Source organism: Delphinapterus leucas, chromosome 1, assembly GCF_059928025.1.
Source record: "Delphinapterus leucas isolate spDelLeu-1000000601 "Yukka" chromosome 1, BTC_Dleu_Yukka2, whole genome shotgun sequence".
In the NCBI taxonomy this organism is placed as follows: domain Eukaryota; kingdom Metazoa; phylum Chordata; class Mammalia; order Artiodactyla; family Monodontidae; genus Delphinapterus; species Delphinapterus leucas.
In genome coordinates, this window is record NC_143129.1 from 178,529,524 (window position 1) to 178,537,330 (window position 7,807).

The window sequence follows — 7,807 nt, forward strand, 5'->3', positions numbered from 1 at the left end:
AATTCAGAGGTGGAATACAACCTTTGTATTTGAATTTGTAAAATAGGATTTGATCCTATAAACCATGTAGCATTACAGAACTGACAAAAATATACAAAGGCCAGAAAACCAAAACCATCTAAGTCAATTAGCTTTATGCAATGTCGTAAATTAAGTTCCAAGTTATATTTACAATACTGGGCATATGAGTGGTATAATACCTCTCTTTTTCTTTTCTTTCTTCCTGTTTTTGTTTTATTTTCTGGTAATTTATAAGTTCCAAAGTAAATACAGTATTGGAGTTGTGGATTTACTTTTCTAGGTAAAAGAAAAAAGGTTTAAACATAATGATATTTCTGCTGAGGATTTCTTAACATACTCCAAGTACACCAGACTATTTTCATGATAATTCTGTATGGTCTTCCCACATTATAGGACTGATTTGGACCAGAGTTGTGACTGAAAAAAAAAAAAAAATCCCGTTCAGTTCATTTCCATTTTCTTATCATTCCAGGGACTAGAGTAAGTAATACACTTAATTGCTAGAGTTTGAAAGCAATTTCCTATATGCTGAAGTTTTATTCCTAGGAGAAGCCCTAATCTTTGGTCCTGATGGAATACCTGCAAGGAGAGTGAATCAGCTCATGCCATCATTTTCAATTTTTCATCGTTATCTCTGGTGATTAGATATTACATAGTTAACCAAGGTCATACAAGAGGATTCAGTGGAGCACTTTAGGATTAAATTTAGGAATTAGACATTAGGAACTCATTGGGGTTCCCATAAGTGTTTTTAAGTACTGCAGTATTGGGATGCTTAATTAGGCTACCAGCCTAGTTCCTGCTGTTACCCAGCACCAGGCCTTTTAGGATTACTTAGAAAAAATGCTCAGTTCTCAGAAAATCTCAGAAGTCAAGCTCAGGCTGAGGAGAATATTTGCTGAGTAATACAATTCCGTCCCCTTCCCTGTAAAGTCGGAAGTGCCGTATGTGTTTTTCTAATTAGCCCCACCAGATTTCTTCCAGGCGTGATTATGTGTCATGAAACTAACCATTCTGCCTCTGAGGATTTATGCATTCTTGGGGAGATTTCTCTACACCATCTGATGTGATAGTCTGCCTATACAGGTTCCTGTGGCCCAGTTCTGGGTCACGTTGAAAGACTGTGCCACCTGGTCTTAACCTACTTTTTTTTCCCGTGACACCTCAGTAAACAACAACAGTGGTGACATCCACAAAATATATCTGCCCTCACAGTAACACCAGTCTATCTTGCATCTTGCACAGGGCACCTTTTAATATGAAGGATCTTACATACCACTGCAAATTTTTTTTTTTTTTTTTTTTTGTGGTACGCGGGCCTCCCACTGCTGTGGCCTCTCCCGTTGCAGAGCACAGGCTCCGGACGCGCAGCCTCAGTGGCCGTGGCTCACGGGCCCAGCCGCGGATCTTCCGGACCGGGGCACGAACCCATGTCCCCTGCATCGGCAGGCGGACTCTCAACCACTGCGCCACCAGGGAAGCCCTGCAAATATTAATGTTACTTCATAAATACCTCATAGATACTAGGCTGTAAGCCTCACTAGACACATTTTATGATTAGACATCCCCCAAATGAAGAGATGGAACCCCTTCTTCAGCCCACTCAGAACGAGGACAAATCTGGGTCATGAGCACAGCTCGCCTACTTAAAACTGTCCCTAGGGCTCGAGGAGAACTAATTTCCACTCCATGTTCCCCCAATACTCAGAAAATAGATTTTTTTTTTTTTTTTAATGTGTGGGTGCTTGTCTCTTAAATGCCTACCTTTGTTTCGCTGCCGATTTGGCTTTTGTTCTTTCAATTCCAGCTAGATGTGGAGATTTTCTGAGCGTGAACTCACCTTTGGCAATTTGTCCAAAAAAAAAAACAGCTGAAAATGCCTTACATTTGCACTAGTATGTATGCATGTCATCATCAAAAGCAACTCAGGCCCTTTTTGACCTGCTTTCTTTTTTTTTTTAAGTCGGGACAATATACTCTATTTTGGTTATTTCTTGGATAAGAGGTTGCACTCTGGAGTCACCTTAACCATTGCTGCCCTCTCGAGGTTACAGATTGCAGCCGCCCCTACTGAAACCTAGGTTAGGCCTGCGGGTGAGAAGCAGATATGCAAGTAAAAGGACCAAGCAGACATTATCATGATAAACTGAGAAGCTTTTGCTTTTATGTGATGGTGTAGTGAAAAGAACACTTAACAGGGCACCGCTGAGTTCTCATTTAAGCCACTGGCGGACGGTGTGATCTCAGGCCCGTCATTTCTTTGTGCCTCAATTCCCTACCAATAGAATGGGAACGACTGGTCAGTGCAGGAGTCAGCCAACATTTCCTGTAAAAGAGCTTGGTGGGGTCACTTGTCATTGTGGCAACTCTGTCGTTGTAGCTCAAAAGCAGCCATAGACAAAATGTACGCAAATGAGGGTGGAGGTGTTCTGAAAAAACTTTATTTTATGGACACTGAATTTTGAATTTCATATAATATTCACGTCATGAAGCATTATTCTTCATTTAGTTTTTTTTGACCATTTAAAAATGTAGAAACCATTTTTTAGCTCTCAGGCCACAGAAAAAAAACAGGCAGGGACTTCCCTGGCGGCGCAGTGGTTAAGAATCTGCTGGCCAATGCAGGGGACACGGGTTCAAGCCCTGCTCCAGGAAGATCCCACATGCTGTAGAGCAACTAAGCCCGTGCGTCACAACTACTGAACCTGCACTCTAGAGCCCACGAGCCGCAACTACTGACACCGATGCACCTAGAGCCTGTCCTCCGCAACAAGAGAAGATACTGCAATGAGAAGCCCGCGCATGACAACGAAGAGTAGCTCCGCTTGCCACAACTAGAGAAAGACCGCGCACAGCAACAAAGAACCCACGCAGCCTAATTAATTAATTAATTAATTAAATTTAAAAAACAAAGCAGGCAGTGAGCCAGTTATGGCCCAGGGCTGAAGTTTGCCAACTTCTGGACTAGGTCATCTCAGAGAGCCCTTCCAATACAATCTTTTACAATTTAAAAAGTTGACTTAGCTATAGTTCCTTTTCATTTCCTTTTCTTGAAGGATGGCCTAGTACATGCTTATTTCATGTGACATGAGGGATGTTAGAAGACATCTTGTCCCCAAAAAGATGTCTGCCAACTTCACACTGGTCAGCCTCAAAGACTAGCAATTCTACTTCTAAAACCGCACTGACCAAGACTGTCCAAGCTACAAGTCGAATTGAGTACTTGAAATATGGCTAGTCCAAACTGAGATGTCCTTAAGTGTAATACGCACACCACATTCTGAAGACTTAGAATTTAAACTGTCTCATTAATATTTTATATAGATTGTTTTTAAAATATTTTTGATATATTGAATTAAAGATATTAATTTACTCTGTCCCTTTTTATTTATAAAAAGGAGCTACTAGAAAATGTAACATACGTGGCTGACATGTTTCTACTGAACAGCACTGCTCCAGGACGTTACCTGTTTCATTGATTTCAGATTTGTTTCACATTCAAATGCTATATTCTTGCATTTGCAGTAATACATTTAACTATCATCATTGTGTGGGTCTGGAAATGGAAGGTGGGGAGTCAAGATACAACTGAAAACATAGAGCTGGGGTGAGACAGAAGTCAGCTTCTCCCCACACATCCACTTTTTAAAGTCCCTAATATCTTGGAGTTCACGTGACTGTCTTTAAGGAACAAGCACTCATCTGGAGGTCAGGATAAATGGGTCTCAGCCTAACCTGTAGCTCACTAGGTAAAGGGTAAGGCATTTCACTAAGTTTCCTCATCTACAATATGAGAATAAAATAGATCCTCTGTACCCGACAGAGCTAAGAACATGTATGAGAGTTTGTGAGCTCTACGATATCCCAACAGTTTCCAGAAAGCAAGTAGCGATGACAGGTAGCTGCTGCCTCTAGCCTCCCACTGACTAGCGGGCTGTACTCTTCCCTCAACTGCAGTGCTGCTGCTGCGGCTGCCCTAAAATCTCCACAGCCTGATTGGCAGTTACAGACCAAGGATCCACCCTTCCTTGAGTGACAGCTAATCCAAGCCTGCCAACTTTAGTTGTCCCAAGTCACATTCGCTGACTTATTAAACCATACCTCTCAGTTCTAAGGAGCGCCTCAAGGGGTTAAACCCTCACGCCTCATCCAGCTGAAAACTTGCCACCATTCCTTGCAGTGGTAATTCAAATACGCAATGCTTATTCCCACCTCAGGACGTTCTCTTTGCTGTCTCTTCATGTAGATTTGCACACACAAGTCTCCTTGACATCAATCGCTAGATCTCAGCTAGCACTTCCCTACGTCCTTTGTGACCATCAAGAACACTCCCACACCGTTGCCCTATATCTTTCCCTTATGTTATTGTTCTTTGTGCTTATTTCTATCTGCGATCTCTTGTTTACTCTCCCGCTGAAATGTAAGCTCCAGTGCCTAGAAGAAATTCTGGCAATAAGCACTCAGTGAAGTGAATCTCTCCAGCCTTCTCCTTCTCGACTTAGCCACCTCCCAGAGTATCCCTGCCCCAGCCAGACCAATCTCAGTGCTATCCCAATGAGTGTTTGTGCCTTACGTGGGTCCAGGGCCTCTTCTGGGTGCCCAGTGACTACTTCTATCACCATACAATGCGTTTTTAAATTTATTTTTTAATTTTTTGGCCACACAGCTTGTCTTGTGGGATCCTAGTTCCCCGACCAGGAACCTCAACAGGGCCCTCAGCAATGAGAGCTTGGAGTCCCAACCACTGGACTGCCAGGGAATTCCCATATTTTGGTTTTTTTTAATTATCAATTTGTCGAATGCTATATCAGAACAGTTAGGAAACACAGAAAATAGTCTAGGTAGTTCAAATAGAAGTGGATTTTACGTAGGCAACTGATAGCAAAAGGGTTGAGAGGGCCGGAGGAGCAAATGGAGGAAGGAGCCCAGAAGCCCACTCTTGTCTTGATGCTGATGGACCATCCTTGGGTCAGGTTTCCACATACTCCAGTGGATCACTGCCCTGGATCAAAGAACAGCCTACCCCGTTGTCCATAGAACCAACCAGTCTGAAGAGGAAGTCACTCACCTGACACCAAGATGATTTTTCAGAATTTCTTCAGGACTAAAATACTGAGTTATGTTTGTATCTGCCCCACAGATGCACTCAGTAAATGGTTGTTGAATTGAATTCCAACCTTGGATAATATCATCCATTGCCACTTGCTACAAATGTATTTTTCTCTTCCCTTTCCCCTTCCCAATCCAACAAACCCCTCCAGCTTCACCTCAAGATTCACCTGCAAGAATGCACCCCTGGCTTCCCTGGTGGCACAGTGGTTGAGAATCCACTTGCCAATGCAGGGAACATGGGTTCGATCCCTGGTCCCGGAAGATCCCACATTCCACGGAGCAACTAAGCCTGTGTGCCACAACTACTGAGCCTGTGCTCTAGAGCCAGTGAGCCACAACTATTGAGCCTGTGAGCCACAACTACTGAGCCCGCATGACACAAGTACTGAAGCCCACACACCTAGCGCCCGTGCTCTGCAACAAGAGAAGCCACCACAGTGAGAAGCCTGCTCACCACAACGAAAACCCAACGCAGCCAAAAATAAATAAAATAAATAAATTTTTTTAAAAAAAGAATGCACCCCTCTCAAGCTCCCACTGGTCTCTGAGATCGTATAGCATTTTCTTCATTGTCACTCATTTTGGCCTTTTTTCTACAACACCTTCATGTTCTTCGCGTCTTATCTCCCTAATTAGATTCTATGCTTCTAGAGGCAGGAACTCTTCCATGTAGACCTTTACAGTTGGAAGAGATCTTAGTGTTTATCTGGTCCAACCTCTCACCTAATGTCTGAATCCCCGAAATCTCTGGCAACTTCTGATTCGGTTTCTTGAAGACCTCCAGTTCCCGGGCTCTTCTTACCTAAAGAAGTTTGGCTCAGTGTAGGAATATAAGAAGATGTTAACTATAAAGTTGCTGCTGAATTCATGCTACTTCTGCCTTACGACTGAGTCAGTCCTTGAATGGGTGTGGGATGCAAAAGAGGGAGAACACTGAGGAATGAACAACTTTTTAGCTAAAAATATTGGAGAATGTTTCTAGCAAGCGTTCGTCCAGGCTGTAATTCACATGTTGTGATTCAGCTCTTGCCCAATGGTATCAGGGTAAGTGAATTACAAAACTTACTCTCAAAAATCTCTTTTCTTCTTGCTTAGGAAAGACTATGGAGAGTAATCTTTTGGGATGACGGTCATCCAGAAGGTTAGACGGACATCTTACCCATAGGGCTAACATTTGGTACATGTTACAAAGCCTTTTCCAATACTTCGGCTCATTAGAACTGTTTGATGGAGGCAGCATTATCCTAACTTTATAAAGGAGGAAACTGGGACTCAAATTAAGCCCTTAGGCTGGCAGAGCCAGTGTGCAAACTCAGGTCTGCGGGGTTCAAACAGTCTGGTGTTGGAGGGAGCTAGCGGCGGAGGCGAGGTGAAGTGCTCGCAGCAGAAAGGGGTTGGGAAAAAAAAGTGTATAAAAAGGGGTTCGGGGGCGGGGGGCGGGGAACGCGGGGCGATAGCCGGATAAGAAGCGGTCTGGCCGCGGGTGGGGGAGGGGAGGAGAGGACGCCCGGGCGCCACGAGACTATGACGGGGCTACAGGCTCTGCTCGGCCTGCACCGCACTTTCACCTCCCGGCTCCGCTTGCGGTTCGGCACCTGGAACTGGACCTGGCGGAGCTACTGCTGCGCCGCCTCCGCCGCGGTCCTAGCGCCGCTCGGCTTCGCGCTCCGCCAGCCCCCGGCTATCGGCGGGAATAGCCTTGACCACAGGCATCCGCGCGGGGAGCCCGCCCCGCTCGCCGCCCACCCGTGGCTGCAATGGCACGAGGACGCCAGCTCCTTGAAGAAGCTGCCTGTGCACGTAGACCTAGTGATCTCCGAAGAACCGGAGCCCAGCTTCTCCGACATCGCAAGCCTCATGGTGTGATGTATGGCAGTGGGCACCTCTTACATTAGCGTCTATGACCACAAAGGAATTTTCAAAAGAAATAACTCCAGGTTGATGGATGAAATTTTAAAACAGCAGCAGGAACTTCTGGACATAGATGGTTCCAAATACCAGAATTTGCAAATCGTAATGATGAAGATTGCCATTCGGCAGCGAAGGTGCTGTCCCCAGAAGACGTAAAAGCAGGTGTTGTGAGAGCTGCTCACGACTTTTGCCAGTTAGTAGCCCAGCAGCAAAAGAAATCCACAGATTTGGATGTAGATATATCAGACCGTTTATTTAGTTCGAATGGTGCCCGTGGTCCTGATTTAGTACTGAAGTGTAGTCCTGAGGACAGCACACTAGGCTTTCTGCCCTGGCACATCAGCCTGACAGAGATTGTCTCTTTGCCTTCCTACCTAAACATCAGTTATGAGGACTTTTTCTCTGCCCTTCGTCAATATGCAGCCTGTGAACAGCATCTGGGAAAGTAGTGATCCTTGGTTGTGATAGGGACAGAATAAAGGGACAAATTTAGGTAATTAAATAGTCAATCCCACTAGGGGATTGTAAGTAAAGAAAAAAGTATGGGAGACCCCCCTAAGTTAATGATCACTCAAAAAAGCAGGTTTGCTTATCCACGAAACCAAGCAGGCTTGCTTAGCAACAAAACCATGCAACAGAAGCACGAGACATGCCCCAAAACAATAAAATAATGGTGGCATGAGACCCACATCCTGCCCAGTGAGCTCAGTAAGTTAGTGACCCCTAGGACATGCTCTCTGCACACATTAAAAACAATAATTTA

The 7,807-nt window shown here is 44.6% G+C and overlaps 1 pseudogene; it reads left to right on the top strand.

Annotated features, from left to right (window-relative positions):
- The first annotated feature begins 6,657 nt into the window (after positions 1-6,657).
- Positions 6,658-7,493, top strand: LOC111187064 (dehydrodolichyl diphosphate synthase complex subunit NUS1 pseudogene; annotated as a pseudogene).
- Positions 7,494-7,807: the final 314 nt, after the last annotated feature.